Genomic DNA, 18029 nt, shown 5'->3' with positions numbered 1-18029 from the left:
TGGAGGAGAATTTTGTATGTGTGTGTTTATATGCATGTGCACACACACTTGGGTCTTGAGCTGCTCTTATTTTTCCTGGTACAGCCCAGAATGCAGAGAAGAGCACCTTTCCCAAGAGCGGATGAGGCCCAGAAGAGATGTTCAGAAACTAAGGAACCTGAGTATGCTTCCTATCCTCTACATGTACATTTAAGAGAAGATGAGAGATTATGTCAAAATTGCCTACCACTTAAAGGCACACTATGAAATTAAGAGCAAATTGCTGTCAGATGGTAAATGAAAGTCATTTGTTACTGTTATCTATTAACATTTATTATGGTCATTGATTGTCTCTAACAAAGGGTATATGAAGGAGGAAATCACATCTCCCAGAAAAATAAAACAAAGCTCAAAAGGTTCAACAAATGGAAGACAATGATCCTTTGATTCAAATACACAATTAACCAGTGTTGGGTATCCTAGTTGAACCTGACTATGGGGGAGAATACAAGATAGCATGGTTTCTGTCCTTGGAAAAATAAAAGTCAATAAGGAAAAATAACAAAAAGAAGTAAACAAAAGATTATCTCAGGACTCTGTGTACCACAGTAATCTTAAGAGGAAGCTGAAATGCTAGGTCTACGTTTCTTAGTACCTTAGTCCCACCCCAAATTCCAAATCCTGCACCATGTTAGGGATTGAACTCAGGTCCTTGAATCTGCCAAGCAAGCAGTCTACCACTATGGGTTCCTTAGTACTCTTTTTTCTTGAGGCTGAGGGCCTAATGCCCACTAGCTTGGTCCAGCAATAAATATTAACTATGCAATTAATTTACTGAATTAATATCCTGAACCTTGTTTATCCCAGAAATTCCTGCTATGAAGTCTGCACAAAGAATAATGAGAAAGCCCCAAACCAAACCAGAGTTGGTGGGATTATTATAAGGGAATTAATTGGATCTGCCAAGTAAGTATTTTAAATATTAAGACATGCAAACAATACTTGTATTTGACAGTATTGCCCTAGTTATATTTCCTTTTTTGTGTTGAGGAAGTGTAAATTAAACATACCTGGCTCAGTTGTTGCCTTAATTTTGCATTTGACCATTTGAAATGTAAGCAGAGCATCTGAAGATAACCCTTTTGGTTACACTCATGTCTCTACCAGATTCTTCATTCAAAGAGCATATAGAATTTGGATTTTTATGGGCTGTGATGCCAAATCCAGTTCAGTTTGTGGTACGAAAGAATGTAATAGAAAAAGTGAAGAGAATGAATTTTAGTCTAGAAAGATTTCACATTTTTAACCTAAATATTATTATTTTTTCATACTTTTTGGTACTGGGGATTGAACCCAGGGGTTTTTAACCACTGATTATTACCCCCTACCACACCTTTTTAAATTTTTTTTTAATCTTGAGACAGTGTCTCGCTAAATTGCTTAGGGCCTTGCCAAGTTGCTGAGGCTGGCTCCAAACTTGAAATCCTCCTGCCTCAGCCTCCCAAGTCACTAGGACAACATATTTTTTTTTTAATAATATGCCAAAACAACTTGCATTGATGCTTTTGATGAGATAATACATCATTTTTTCCCCCCTCTGCAGTTTTGAAATGCTGGGAATTGAACCTGGTGCTTCTAGATGCAAGCAAGTGTTCTACCATCCACAACTGTTTTACTTCTGTATTGAACCTTTCCTGGTAGAGACCTTTTAAGTATACACAAAAATGGGGAAAATGTATAATGAAACCACCATCCTATCTCCCAACTTCAACTATCAATTTATGACCAATAATATAACCTCATCTCAATTTTGATACTCTCTCCCTCCCCAATTCTAAAGTGAATCCTGATGACTAGGGATATAGTGCAGTTGGTAAAGTTCTTGCCTCACACGCACAGGTTCAATCCCCAGCACCACAAAAAAAAAAAAAAAAAAAAAAAGAAAGAAAAGAAAAAGTGAATCCTAGACAAGATATCAGAAAGCAAGATGATTTTATGAATTTCATATAAGACACTCCAGGGACTAGGAGTGTAGCTCAGTGGTAAAGTGGGTGTTTAACATGCATGAGGCCCTGGGTTCAATCCCCTTACTATATGTGTTTTTTTGTTTTGTTTTTTATGTAGACCACCACTTTCAGCTTGTTTCCTTTTTAGTCTCCACCACCATCTTTAAATAATTTGTTAGGCCTTTAAATTTCCTCTTGTAGAAGACATTTTCATAAAATTATAGGATGGCCTCTGGGGGAGTCCTACTGTATAATAAATATTATTTATTAGTCAATAGTAAAAACAATTACATATTTAATTATATCTCATCTTATTCCAAAGAAGATGTAAAGCCATTTAAAGCAAAATCAAGAGAGCCACAGCCTAACATGCCATAAAGGAAGAAAGACTCAGGGTGGCACCAAATTAAAAAAAAAAAAAAATACTACGAACAAAAGTAAATGCACAGCATAACATTCCAAGGAAGCTAAATGTAGGCCACAATTTGGTTTTAAAGATGGACCCTGTTTTATTTTATAGCTCATAATTTCCATGAGATAGAAATAAACTAAATGTTCAAAGGAACTTAATGAAATTCTTGTTAGTATATATGAGGGGAATTTCTCCTTATGTTCTTGGTAAGTAGAAACTATGTCACAGAGTTTATTTTTCATAAAGTGAGCTATGAGCCAGTAAGAAAAGGTGAACACCTCAATAAAAATTTGATAAGCAGTTTACTGAGGAAGTATAAAAATCCTTTCAACCTGAATGTTGAACTTAATAATCTGTAAAATATGTATTATCATTTTTAACCTATTAAAATATTCTGTTGTTTGAACCTAGTATCTTTTGTTGGTCAGGCTTGAGGTGTTTAAATTGCCTCACTTTTTTTTTTTTTTTTTTTAAATTATTTTACACCCTTATTTTATCCCAGGGCCTCGAGATGTGCTAGGCGAGCACTCTACCACTGAGTCACAACCCCTCTCCAACATTTTTTTTTTTTTAAGCAGGTAGTTGAACAGCATGTATTAAAAGTTTTCAAAACTGGATAATCATTGATCTAGTGATTCCTCTTATAAAAATTTGAGGAAATAATTATGGATGCTTGAAAATATTTACACAAAATTGTTCTTTCCGGTATTGCTCATGAAAATAAAAAATTAGAAAAAATCCAGTGTTTGATAATGCATTTGATATAATATCTGCAGTTATGAAAATTTATGCAAAAGAATACTTCTTAAAAAGTATATATGTAATATGTTAATTTGAAGAGTAAATTAGCCAAGTATATATTAAACATGACTTTTTGAGATCTGTATGACATATGATAGGACTAAATTCTAACAAGTGAAGAAGTTATGGATAATTTTTATTTTTTTACTTATTTGTATCTTCTATAATTGTGTACTTTGCAACTGAAAAAAACATTAATTACAAGTAATTAATGGTGTGGTTGTGTCAGAAATCACTTGTGGTACAGTTTCCTTCCAGTAGAGCTGTAGACGATCAAAGAAAATATAGCAAATCTCATATCTGGAAGGGAGATTGAGAAACCAGTGTTGACTATATATCTCACTCCCCATTTTTAAATTATCAAAAGTACAATCTGAAAGCGAGGAATCTATGGAAAGCCAAGATAGGACCTACTGAAACTTTTCTTCAAGCAAAAAAAAAAAAAAAAAAAAAAAAGAAGAAGAGATCTTTGCCTTACAAAAAGAATAGGAAACCCTTTTTTTGTGTGTTCAAAACAATACCTATAAGGACAAAATTTAATTAAAATATATTTCTACTCTCTAAATATAGCTAGAAAAAGCTGTTAAAACAGTTGAGTTTATTGAGCTCTTACCACGAAATTTGTTGGCACTGCCTGGGCAGCATTTGTCTTACGAACGTTATTTAATTTAATTTAATTTATTTGGAACGAACGTTATTTTAGCAATCTCTTGCTGTAGTTGGGAGAATAATTTCTTACTGTTTGGTCTCAGGGGCCTATTAAGAAATGCGACCTCGGGCCTTCCAAGTCCAGAGCCCGATTGATTACTTGGTGCAAAACTGAGGAACAGCTGAAAAATTGGTCTGGCAATGTGGCACATTCCTGTTGAAAACTACCACTAAGTTTCCCGACCTGGCAATGAACACCTTGGAGACTTAATTGGGAACACCTGAGAGAGACTGCAGGCGGGGTAGGGAAGGGGGTGAGGTCAGCGAAGGTATAATTGCAGGAGTCTCGTGATCTAGACGCCTAGTCGCTGAGGCCCCAGTATCGGCGGGAGCCATGGTAACCGGGCACTGTCTTCCCACTGTGCCCCGGGTATCGTTTTCCCGGCCCAAGAGAAACTTTTCAACAAATGGCAAGGCAGTTCTGGAGACAAAATAAGCCGAAATATGGGGATCTGAGGCAGCCGTACCATAAAGCCGGTGTCTATTTTTCAGGGCTTTGTATTTTTATTTCTCGTCCATCTTCATAGAAAAGAAACCCATGCACAAGGCCCTGGGTTCAATCCCCAGCACCACAAAAAAAAAAAAAAAAAAAAAAAACAGAAAAAGAAGGAAACCCAAGAGGAAGCCTGACTTCTGACTTTAAGCAGGAATTCAAGGAAGATTGGAGGTCGGAAAGCCAACCGAGGGACCTAGGCAAAAAGATGTTCTTTCCTTCCTTCCTGAAATCTGGGCCTGCTGGGGAAAGGAAATGTTTGCAGGTCCTTCTCAAGATGGAGATGACAGATGTAAGGCATTAGACTTTCATTTTCAAAAGAAATTTGTATCCAATTTTATTCATAAATTTTGTTTTCCCCCGCCTGCAAACTCTTTTTCACTTTCAATCTACAGGTGGCAGTCTTCTCTAACAGTTATCAAAAAATACTGACATCATTTTCCCTGTATGTCACAGAAACGTTGATTGCTCCTAGATCTACTTTACTAGAAAATCTCTCCCGTGCCGCAGGGTGTCAGGATGGCCGAGTGGTCTAAGGCGCCAGACTCAAGCTCCGCTTCCCCGCGCTGGGGTTTCTGGTCTCCGAATGGAGGCGTGGGTTCGAATCCCACTTCTGACACGTCTCTTTTTTTTTTCTTCCCCTTTAAAAAAAAACACATTGTTTTTAACAGTACTTATAAATGGTTACCAAACTACTTTTTAAAATTTTCACTTTTAGAATTTTCTCACAAACTATCAACGTTGGAAAAAAAAATCCGCAGCGGAAGCATCGCGGTATTTTCAAGAAACCGCGAGATTTGAGGCATAGACGCTTAATAAAGGATGGGATACAAGAAAATGGCTTGTCTGCTGGATCGCGAGATGATCTGAAAGTCACGGAATTTGGGACCCCGGTTGCTACCTGTCCTGCGATACTGGAGGAGAAAAGAGTTTACAATCAGGTACATCCTCTGTGTCCCAGACCCAAGTATTCCCTGTAGCACTTTTCTAACAATTAACTTCACAATTCTGGCTGATGACATTGCGGTCTCTGAAGAAATCGTAAAACGGATCCTTTGCTCTCTTCACTATCAAAAGTCATAGAACTAGTTCTCAAACATTTCCCTTGTAAAATGCTCATTCACACTCAGCTTGGCGTCTGATCATTATTGTCTCGTCAAAATTGAATACTCTTTTAACTCCTGAATAAAATATGAAAGGTATACTTTCTCTTCCAAATATAACCGCCGTCAATTGCATTTTTTAGTTTTATCTCTGCATTACATATGTATTCATAAATATCTCATTTTTAATAGATATGAAATCATTCTATACCGTTCTGAAATATTTTTCATTTACTAATTTTTTGGACTTTTTCCACTTGAAGCACTTCTTTTTCCTCACAAAGGAAATATTGAAAATCGTTCCATAAGATAGTTATAACCTACTTTGTTTAACCACTTCTTCTTCTTCTTTTTTTTCAACGGAACATTTAGGGTTATTTGAACTTATCATTCATCCAATCAATAGTTAATGAATGTTCATTATGTGCCAGAGGATACAGATCAGAGGGTATGACAGTAAAATATAAAAAATTAAGGTTACAAAAATGAAATTTTCTGGCCTTGTGGAGCTTTTATTGTAGTTAAATAACTTTGGCTCTGCTTCAGGAATACCACATTGCAAGACTTATCTCTCAGAAGAATATGAGTCATAGACCTTCAAACTAAACATCTAATGCCAGCTATTAAAGATTTATATATGCACGATCATACAGTTCTCTTTCAATTTGACCACTCATAATAGCACTGTATTAATTTTATTATTGATTTTATCCTCATAATAAAAATGTGATAAAATGGGCAGGAGAAATGAAAGCTGGTTTATCTAATAATAGGATTCTCAGGAGATAGTCATCATGGACAAGATCTAGCCATTTGGGAGGCAATGTCTGAACTCAGGTGGCTGGAACCAAGTGGTTTCAAGTAATGCTAAGCAATTCTAGATCCTTGCAGCACTTAAATTCATTATGTGAGATATGAAATGGATTACAAAGCTGAGAGTGTAGCTCAGTGGTAGACCATTTGCTTAGCTAGCATGAGGTCCTGGTTTAATCTCCAACAGAGAAAGGAAGGAAGAAATCTAATATAAAAGTTTACACAGGGGAAATAAAATGAATTCTTGTATGATTTCTAGTATTATTATTAAATATATAAAAGAATAAGGCATGATATAACAAATTCATGTGTATCACTGCCTTAATAGACATCCCCACTTTCCCCACCCCCGGGGAGCAGACAAGTATATCTTCAAAGACTTTGGAAGAATGTGTATTTCCTTTTGGAGAACTGGAGGTGAGTTAGAAAACAGAAGATAGTATTGGGTGGGGGGGGGGAGGGGGGAGATAGCAGTGTTTCGCCTGGAAATTTCTAGAGTAAAAGAAAAAAAAGGATTGTGACATAATGACTTTTTATATGACTGCCGAAGTAGTTTGGTGGTGGTGGTGGGGAGTTGTTTTTATTTTTGGCAATGCTGTGGATCAAACTCGGTGTCTTGTGGATGCATCCCACCACTGAACTACATTTCCAGCACTGTATTTTAAAGACTAATTTTAGGGAAGGAGGGAGGGAGGGAGGGAGGGATTATGAAAGTTTACAAAACTGTGAAGAATTGCTGGGAAGATAATTCAAAACTTCATTCCACTCCTTCTTTGCTCTTTCCTGCAGGCAGAGGAATTATTAATCTTATTAAAATTTTTTACTTTCTTAGACCAACATTTTTTCTTAATGTTCAGCTGTGCTGTGGTCTCCCTCAGTTCTTTGTGTTGATGTTTTATAGACATGCCCAACTGAGTCTTTCCAACTTGCCTCAAAGAGTGTCTACTGGGCGCCAGGGCCTAGACAAAGGAGAAAGGAGTAGGAAAGCGCATTCTAGCTTCAGACCCAAATCATGGTCTTTGAAGCTATACTTATGAGCCAGACAAAGTTGATGTCTTGTTTCTGCCATTGATGTATATGCCTCAATTGTTTCCAAATTGTTAAAAATATTTTTTTCTTAAAAAAATAAAATTGAGGCCTGGGGATCTAGCTCAGTGACCAAGCCAGTGCTTAATGTGTACAATGGGTTCAATCCCCAGCACCAAAAAAATAGAAATAAATAAAATAAAATATGACTAATACAAATAAAAATGAATTTGTGTCAAAAAGCCCATTTAATCAAGCAAATAATGTAGCAACTAGAAAGGTGTTACAGTTGTTCTAAAGAAAATTCAAAGTGCTGCATATTTGTAGATAATCTGGAATTCTGGAATAAATATACCAGATAGATTTTTTTAAAAACATGTCAATATCTAGAATAATGATTAGTTGCTTTCCACTGAACTAGTAATTTGTGTTCTAATGGATGAAAATCGTTTGGACTATTGTTAGTTTCCTACTTCCTCAAATTAGGAAGTAAAAACACAAGTTGTAAGATAACTCAAAATGACAATAAAAGTTGCCCCAGATAAATACCTGAAAATATATATTTTTTTAAGTTGTAATGGGCACAATATATTTATTTATTTTTTTTTATGTGGATGAGGATGAAACTAGTATTATTATATATGGAAAATGACAAACCCCCAAAATAGTGAGACCTGGGAAAATGGAATGGGAAGGAAAGCCATACACTGAGAACACTGATCCTTTCCCAATACTTTCTTTCCTGGTGATAAAACAAACCCTGGAGAAGAGGTGTCCATCAAACCTAGAAAGGCAATCTCTGGAAAGAGGCCAACATACTAATCCTTGCCAGATATAAGCCACTGACCCCAGCTCCTCCATCAGGTCCAGTAAGATAAATCCCAGAGACTGTCTACTGACCCTAGACTCCCTCACATTTTGCCCAGTAAAACAGACCCCAAATTCCTGAGTGCCCAAGCTGGCACACTCATTAATTAAGTCACCTCTCAGTATAACCTACATAAGCCCAGTCTCTTCCTTTGTTCAGTGGCTTATTTTCCACCAGAAAAGTGAGTCCATTCCACTAGGTGTAGTCCCGTTCCTGAATAAAGGCTGAAATGATCTGTGAAGTTTGCGTCCAGACTGGTCTCTTTGTTCTAACACCCAGGGCCTCCCACTTGCTAGGCAACCTCTCTACCACTGAGCTACTACCACAGCCCTGGAAATCTTTTTGTTTGTTTTAATCAATTTTTCTTGACAGAATACATCTGGGACACGATGTAATTACTACCTTGAAAACTGGCCTTCTGTGGTGGTCCATGCCTATGATCCCAGCTACTCAGGAGGCTGAGGCTGGAGGACCATAAGTTCCAGATGAGTCTGGGCAATTTAGTGAGACCCTCTCTCCCCATTTAAGAAGATGTAGAGGCAATGGAATGAAGATGTAGCTCAGTGGAGAGTGCCTGCCTAACATGAATAAGGCCCTGGGTTCAACTACAAACAAAAAACCTGAACATATTCTTCTGTCACCATATGGGGTCAGAAAAAGTTCCCAGAAGGGAAACTCCGTCCTCACAGATCATGACTTAAAACATAGAAAGAAGTTTCAGGATGCTTCAAAATAAGCATAAGTAGAGATCTATTTAGGAAAACAAGGAGATTTATTCAGGAAAGCAAGCAATAGAACAGGATATGCACTCAACGGGAGAAGGAGTGAAGGCCCTGAACAGTGAAACTTGCTTTGGGGGGTGTCTGGCTTCTTCTTTTAAATGAAGCTATAAATGGTGAACATAAAAAATATGGGTAGGCATCAGCCTAATGAGCTGGATTCCTGTGATAGTAGCACACAGAGCAGGCCAGAGGGTCTGTTTTTGTTGTTGTTGTTGTTGTTGTTTTCAGAATCTTCAGGTGACATTATCTGGTTAATAGTCAGCACTTGACTTATGCCCATATATATGATGGTTCTTTAACAATTTTTCTCTCTAGGTTTCTTTTAAAAAACATTCTGTAATCCAACAAGGCATATAGGCACTAATTCACTAGACTTACAATTCTCTAAGATTGATTTAAGAATTTAGTAATGGAGGAAAACAGGCCTTGGGGGGAGGTGAAGGTTGAGGATGTTCATGGAGTTTTTAAAGTTTTAATTCCTCTTTCCTTTCCTGTTTGTCTCTTCCTACCTATCCTTACTTTTTATATCCTGTCTTACTTCCACTATTTAACTAACACAATCCCAGAATTGGGTTTTAGGGTTGAATTTGGTTAAACCAAAATTATGGGATGTCATTGTTTTAGAGTGACCTCCTTCAGTAGGCCTCAGTAGAAAGACCAAACCAACTAGTGTTAAGTGCCACATAATCAAAATGAACCGTTAAGGAAGTAAATTGACCCCCCAACAGACCAGTTTTTCCTGAAAACAGGAGATTCTGAAGCTGATAAATGGGTTAATTCTCTTCTAGCACTAGCAAGTCTGTTTTTACTGCTTCTGCTTTGCTTCCTTCCCCTATGCCTCCCTTTCTAAATAATTAATCAATAAAGCCAGACTTGCCTGAAAAGTAAGAGAAGACATGAAAGAACACTGCCAGTCATATCTTAATTAGTAATCTTTCTTTAAGTTTACAGGAACCAGTAATATCTGAAATGCCTGGTGACCTATGGGCAACTTTGAAAGGTAATTGATAACTGCAAGAATTAATGACTATTCCAATGCTCACCTGGCTATGCCAAAATCAAAGTCTTTGAACACCCCACATAAGCTTTGTGTCTGCTACCCCTTGATGGAGGGCACATTTGCCATTTTGACCTTTTCTGATTCCTTTGTCTTTAGCTTCCTTTTTTTTTTTTTTTTTTTAGTACCAGGATTGAACACAGGAGCACTTAACCACCACTGGGATTACAGGCATGCACCACTAAATGACCTTCAGGCCTTCACCAAATGACCAAAGTAACATCCTGGCAAAATGGAATCTTCCAACTTGCCAGCTTCTTGCCAGTAAAGCTCATTCTCCTCCCATCTGTCTCTGCAATTGCTTCATCAGGTGGCAAAGGAACCAGAACTTTAATTGTTACAATTCCAGGATACAGAGACTTTAAACCTTATACAAAAAAAAGTAACCTGATGTAACCAGTTAGATTTTGTTGTTGTTCTGTTTCTTTGTTCCTACTTTGCAAAACTCACTGTTCTACCATTGCCTATTTTATATGGTGGAGGCTTCCCTGACTCATAAATCTCAAATAAAAGCTAAATTTATTAACACGTGGCTAATATAGGCATCTATCTCTACAACTCGGAAAGTATCCTCCAATTTGAAATGATTTTCCAGCCAATAAGTATGGAATAATAATGGGCATTTATTTGAAATTTATTGTTACATGCCAGTGCTATTATGCAAATTTTTCAGGTATTATTTTCATTAATTTCAAGATAATGATAATACTAAAGGAAAGAAAAATAGAGGAAATGACTTACTTGAATTTGTATCTGATCTAATCATTTATAGTTTTAAACTATGAGCCTCAGAATTAATGACCCTAGTAATCTCTTCTGTGAAAGCTTCCACTTCATTTCTTTCCTCCTCTTTGTCTCTCTTCCTTTTTCCTCCACTCCAATTAACTCTGGAATCCTGGGTGCTCTGCATACTTCACCTCCGTAGAACTATTTTCTCCATCAAGAAAACTAAATTACAGATTATTTAAAAGAAAGTATTAGGGGGACAGACCGATGAGAATGATGGGAATACAAGGTGAAGAGAATAATTCCATAAAATGGGCCCACTCTGCTGATTCCCACATGCTTTCTTTCCAAGAAGCAATTTACCTGCAGCCGTGCCTGGCCTAACTGGACAGGATATGTCACATTCCTCAGCAAACTACCTATCTGCAGGAGAAATACAGTACCAAAATAATGTTGATAAGAAGATCCCAAGTTACCCTGAAGGGAGAGACTTTTGTGGCTCAATCCTAAAATGCTGGGAGATAAGGGTAGTTCTACCTAACCATAAAATCTGTAAAAATGTATGATTAAGAATCCACATAGAGCTGGACACAGTGGTGCACATCTGTGATCCCAGTGGCTCGGGAGGCTGAGACAGGAGGATCAAGAGTTCAAAGCCAGACTCAACAATTTAGGGAGGCCCTAAGCAACTCAATGAGACCCTGTCTCTAAATAAATCAAATATTAAAAAGGGCTGGGGATGTGGCTCAGTGGTTAAGTGCCTCTGGGTTCAATCCCCGGTACCAATAATAATAATAATAATAATAATAATAATAATAATAATAATAATAAATATATATATATATAACCAGTCAGGATGGCAATGGGGACTTGAAAGTCTGATGTCATCTTGCTGTTAGTCAAAAGTCAAGAGGTGGCCCTGGGCGGGACTCTCTGGAAACTTCTCTGGGTTCCCCAATAAAACTGGAGTGCTAGAGAGGCACATTGTCCCTCTTTCTGAGAGGATACACTCTCCTTTTTCCTGTTCCTTCAATAAAGTCATTCTTGTTATTCTGAGCAACATGTCTGAAATCTTTCTGATTTGATTGCAAAAATCGGGGTTTGAAGAAGGGGGGGTCTTTGTGTTACCTCAGTTTTCCCAAAGGCCTCAGCTCTGTAACAAAAGGAAAGGATAATTTAAATTCCCTTCAAGAGTCACTGTGGGAATAGATGGTTTCTTTTCCAGAATGTATCCTGTGTTCCTGGATTTATTTTACTTCTCTCTGCAGAACTCATAATGTTTATTTTTTTCATGGAGTAAGAATTAATTATTCTCTGAAAAGCTTTCACAACACTGATGGAATTTCTTACTTCTCACCCCCACCTTCAACTTTTTAAAGTAAATAGCATTTATCTGTCAGGTGGGATAGGGAAATACCTACTGCTAAATCTCTTCCTCAAAAACTTGCAAAAACACCACAATCTCTCCCAAACACCAGAATTTAGCTCCCTGAGAAAACAAAAGGTGAACTACCTGAGGGAATTAGCAGCATCTTGACATCTGAGGTGAAAGGCCAAGGTATTTTCCAGTTTCAAATTATTGACTATCAGGAGATCAGCTACCATGAGTTTGAATTCCAGAATGAAATGAGATAATGTATGTGAAATGCATAATTGTTCCTAGTACAAAGTAAGAGATCTGTAAATACTATCTGTAGTGTTGTAACAGTGGTCCACTTCACCTTTTGAATTCAGCCCTCCTTGCTCTGAGGCTTTTTTTTTTTTTCCACATAGAGGACTTTTTATTTGTAACTATTAAAAATCTGAATTTTAAACTGATTATTGAACTGGTGGTTCATAACCATTAGGTCACTCAACTTTAGCACCTATCTTATCTCCAGCAATTGAAAGAGACATGAACTGTATTATAACCATTTTTGTTTATTTTTTATATTTTGCTTGACTTGGTTTCTCCTTTGGTTGGCTTTTCCTTTATTGTAGTTCTTCCCTTTGCAGGTTTTCATTGTTGTTTTTTATTTCCTTTTCATGGAATATTTTGCCAAGAGTGTTCTGTAGTGAGGCTTTCTTGCTATAAATTTTTTAGCTTTTGTTTATCATGGTAGGTTTTTACTTCAGCATCAAATTTGAAGCTTAATTTTGCTGGATATAAGATTATTAATTGGCATCCATTATTTTTTAGAGCTTGGTATATGTTGTTCCAGAATCTCCTAGCTTTGACAGTCTGGGTTGAAAAAGTCTGCTGAGATCTGTATTGGTCTTCCCTTATAGGTAATCTGATTTTTCTCTCTTTCAGCTTTTAAAATTCTATCCTTATTCTGTAAGCTAGGCATTTTCATTATAATGTGTCTTGATATAGATCTGTTGTAATTTTGTACATTTGATGTCCTATAGGCCTCTTGTATTTGATTTTCCAGTTCATTCTTCATGCTTGGGAAATTTTCTGGTATTATTTCATTGAAGAGATTGTGCATTCCTTTGGTTTGAATCTCTGAACCTTCCTCTATCCCAATAAATCTTAAATTTGGTCTTTTGATGGTATCCCATAATTCTTGGATATTCTGTTCATGGTTTCTTACTATCTTCGCTGTGAGATCAACTTTATTTTCAGGATTGTATATTTGTCTTTAGGCATACAGCGTAGTCTAGGTGATCTCTAATGCTTATTTTTAAAAGGGACAAGTTTTTTCCTTTTCATCTTGTCCCTCTCTCCCATTCCCTAACCTGGGGGTGGAGAACAAGATTACCTTGAGTTATCTGTGCTTCACAGAAAGGAGATATCTGCCAGTGGATCTAGGAAGCAACTAACTCCAAATTAACAAGTGAATCATCAGGGACCCCCCACCACATCACCAGCGCCACCACCACCAGACCACACCTGGAATATAATCCTTGAAGAGTTCCTTTAATACCTGCTGAGAGCCCTGGCATTTTGCCAACAGTATTGATTGACAGGCGAGGCATTACTATCTGCCTCTGCCGCAACTTTTGAGTTCTCGCACTATTTTGGAGTTCTCGTGGGGATTTCCGGGGATTCCCCGAGAGTTCCCATTGGTTGGGGAAGTGCAGGAGGAGGGATTTCCGGGAGAGATATTTCCGGCTGGGGGTTCCTGGACAAGCCTCCTGGCGCGTTCGGGAGGATTCCCCGGGAGCTGTGTGAAGTGTTTTCCTGCAGTTTAAAAATAAAGTTTGTTCCTGCTTCAGTGGCTCATGATTTGTGCCCAGCCAGACTGCGGCATTTCTGCCGCAGTCCGGCTGCAGCAAAATAACTGGGGGGGGGGGGGGGGGGGACAAAGAACTTGTGTACGTTGATACAGCAGGAGTAGGAGCCGTTTATTGCAGGACAGGAGCAGTATTTATACATTCCACACAGCTTATCTAATTAGCATAAACTAGATACATCAGTCAACCAATAAGGAATCTCCACACTTAATGGCTCGCTTTTGTTACTTCTCAAACCACTCCCTCTGGCATTTTGCCAGGCACCATCCAGACTTGTTTACGAACTCTAACATTCCCCTGGCAAAATGCCAGGTGTTATTTTGACTTGTTTACAGACTCTAACATTTCCCCCTTTTGTTTAATTTCAATAACGACCATAGTGGTTTTTTACAGAAACACCATAAATAACCTGCTACAAACAGAAAGGGAGGATACAAAATGTCATAATACCAAGCCATTTAATGGCTCCATGCAAGAAGCCCTTGGAAAAATTATACCAGCAATGACACTGTTAGCAAAGATACTGAGTTACAATTTGTTATAGATTACAGTTTGTTGTCTCATTCCAGAAAGCAGTGTCTCAATAGATTAACTCACAGTCCAGGTAAATCACAGTCCAGGTAAGTTCTGCAGGCAGCTAGCTTAAATCACAGTCCAGGTAAGTTCTGCAGGCATCTAGCTTAAATCACAGTCCAGGTAAGTTCTGCAGGCAGCTAGCTTAAGTTGTAGCAGCAGAAACAGCAATAGCTCTGAAGTCTCCTTCAGTTTTCAGCAACACTGGAAATTCTTCCACCTTGGTCTTTACCGGCACTGGGACGATGCTGGGAGCCATTAGCCAAGTAAGTATGACAATTTCCTTGCCAGCGTACCCCATGTTGCAGTGACATTGAATGTACTTAACCTTGCTCAAGGACCAAGGCAGATTAGGGTGTTCCCGGTTTTAAGATAATCTTGTTTAGGGCGTTCCCAGTTTAGGTTCCAGGTTTAAGGTTTAAGATTATTCCTGCTGGGAATAGGGCGTATCCTGCTGCCTGAGTTCCCCTTGAGTTCTCACGGGATTCAGACAGTATATTTTGGAGATAGAAGCCCAGTGGAGGTGAATTTGGGAGAGAAGGTGGATTTGGGAAGAGAACGTGGATTTCCCCAGAACGTGATTGTAGACGGCTGGTGTGAGTTCGGGAATAAAGAGTTGCTGTTTGAATCTACAAGCTGTGTGGTGGCTCGTGATTGTGTGCCCAGCCAGACTGCGGCATTTGTGCCCAGCCAGACTGCGGCATTTGGCGGCTCGTACGGGGAACTTCTGAAGCTTAGAGGTAAGTGAAATTGCTCGCCCCTGAGGAAGAGCGAAAGAATGGGTGACCAACTCAAAAAACAATGTGTTATTGTTTTGATTTATCTTGTTTTTGTTTCAAGCTGCCTATCCCTAGAAATTTCTCAGGCAAACTGGAAAAAATGGTTGACTAAAGGTTTGAAGTTTGTCGGCCCTGAGGAAGAGAAAATTGATACAACGATTTTTTATTCCGTTTTTGTTTCATTCAGTTTCGGCTTTGTTTTGTGCTATCTTATTGGGTTGCGTTATCTTTATAGTAGATTAGAAATTAGTAAAAAACAAACTGAAAAGATGTTAAGTAAATTGTTAGAGGTTCAGACCATGGAGAAAGACATTTTAGATCAAGCAAAAGAGAAGGTCTCTCGAGCTAGTCAGACAGAGGAAGAAAATTTAAAGGAAAAGGGGTTGTTAGGAAAAAGGCCACAACAGGAGGCTGTTACTAACTCCATTTTATCACAAGAGGGCGTAATTCAACCAACAGCCCCACCGATGGAGACAGCTGAGTGGCCCTCAAACCCCGTAGTTGATAAATGGGATCCTGAGACAGGACCTCAAAGATTAGCATGCCCTGTACTTGAACAGGCAGGAGGGCAGCGAATTCACCGTGCTTTAGATTTTAAAACAGTGAAGCAGTTAAAGGAGGCTGTAACAACCTATGGTCCCCAAGCTCCCTTCACGGTAAGCATGGTTGAGTCCATTACTAACTTGGACATGACGCCAGCAGATTGGGCTAGCATGTGTAAATCTGTACTAAATGGAGGACAATATTTGTTATGGAAGGTTGCCAATGAGGAATTTTGCGCGGAGACAGCTAGGCGAAATGCAGCAGCCGGTTACCCTCAAAGAAATCTAGATATGTTGTTAGGAAAAGGACCTTATGAGGGTCAACGGCAACAAATTGAATATGATCCTGCTATATATGCACAAATTGCTGCAGACGCAGTTAGGGCATGGAAGACTTTACAAGGACATGGAGATTTACAAGGTCAGCTATCTAAGGTAATACAGAGAGCTAATGAACCTTACGCTGACTTTGTAGATAGGCTAATTCAAACGGCTGCCAAAATTTTTGGGGATACAGAACAAGCAATGCCATTAATAAAACAACTGGCTTATGACCAAGCAAATCGTTGCTGCAGAGAGGTTATTAGACCATGGAGACATGAAGATTTAAACACATATATTAAATTATGTAGAGATATTAATGAACAAGGGCAAGTCTTGGCAGCTGCAGTACAACAGGCTTTAGATGCCAGGCCAAAAACATGCTATGATTGTGAACAAACAGGACATTTTAAAAGGAATTGCCCCATAGGAGGAGGGTTTAACAAAAGTAGGTATCAAAGGAATAGAATACCGGGTATTTGCCCACGATGCCGTAGAGGGAGACATTGGGCTAATGAATGCCGTTCTCAAACCACCATAGAAGGTACTCCCTTATCAAAAAACGGACAAAGACCAGGTATTTATCCAAGATATCGTGGAGAAAGGCATCAGGCTCCATTGCCAAAAAACGGACAGGGGGGCCCAATGCTCCGGGGCCCACAACCACAAATATACGGGGCAGTGGAGGATCCCAGCAACACCATCAGGGTAGTGCCCAGGACACATTGTCCATTAAATCCCTCATCAGACAAACCCGAGGGAGCGCAGGGTTGGACATCTGTGCCTCTGCCAGAGCAGTATTAACTCCAGAGATGGGAGTTCAAATCATTCCCACAGGAGTAAAAGGACCTCTTCCCCAAGGAACAGTAGGCTTATTACTGGGACGTAGTTCATCTACATTAAAAGGACTTATGATAAGTCCTGGGGTAATTGATCCTGATTATGTAGGTGAAATAAAAATTATAGCTAGTTCTCCAAGAGGTATATCAGTAATTTCACCTGGAGATAGAATAGCACAGTTGTTAATAATACCCAGCCTACATAATAAATTTCCTAGTCATAGTGTAGAAAGAGGTTCCAGGGGATTAGGCTCCACAGGTGTAGATTGGGCTATGTTGTCTTTAAATTTAGATTCTCGCCCAATGCTAAAACTAAATATTCAAGGTCATGAGTTTAATGGGCTACTGGACACAGGAGCTGACCTTAGCATCATATCTCGTCAAGAATGGCCAAAACATTGGCCATTACAACAAGCCACTCAAACGCTTCGAGGCCTAGGAGTGGCGACTAATCCCCATAGAAGTTCTATGATATTAGATTGGAAGGATCCTGAAGGATGTGAAGGAACTATACAGCCATATGTATTGGATCATCTTCCTATAAATTTATGGGGACGAGATGTCCTAGATCAATTAGGTTTGACGTTAACAAATAACATCAATCCTAATGCGCCCACTACTAGGGCTAGACAAGGCTTTAGGAAAGAAAAAAGATTAGGAAAACAAGGGCAAGGTATAGCAGCACCAGTACAAATAGATCAAGGAACAGACAGACATGGGTTGGATTTTCAGAAAGGGCCACTGAGACAATCAAAATTACTTGGAAATCAGAAAGACCAGTGTGGGTTCCTCAGTGGCCCCTGACTAAAGAAAAGATACAAGTAGCCCATGATCTGGTCAAACAACAATTAACGGAAGGACATATACAACCTTCCATATCTCCCCATAATACTCCCATTTTTGTCATCAAAAAGAAGTCTGGTAAATGGAGATTATTGCAAGATTTAAGAGCCATTAATAATGAGATGGTTGTTATGGGACC

The 18029-nt window shown here is 38.6% G+C and overlaps 1 non-coding gene across 1 annotated transcript; it reads left to right on the top strand.

The window, feature by feature from the left end:
* The first annotated feature begins 4912 nt into the window (after window positions 1-4912).
* Window positions 4913-5018, top strand: Trnal-caa (transfer RNA leucine (anticodon CAA)). Its single transcript has 2 exons — window positions 4913-4950; window positions 4973-5018. It is a non-coding gene; the product is annotated as a tRNA-Leu (tRNA).
* Window positions 5019-18029: the final 13011 nt, after the last annotated feature.

The sequence above is a fragment of the Marmota monax genome, unplaced genomic scaffold (genome assembly GCF_021218885.2).
Source record: "Marmota monax isolate L192 unplaced genomic scaffold, Marmota_monax_Labrador192_F-V1.1 WCK01_AAM20220418_F8-fsc00280, whole genome shotgun sequence".
Lineage (NCBI taxonomy): Eukaryota > Metazoa > Chordata > Mammalia > Rodentia > Sciuridae > Marmota > Marmota monax.
This window is presented reverse-complemented; position numbering and strand designations above follow the sequence as displayed.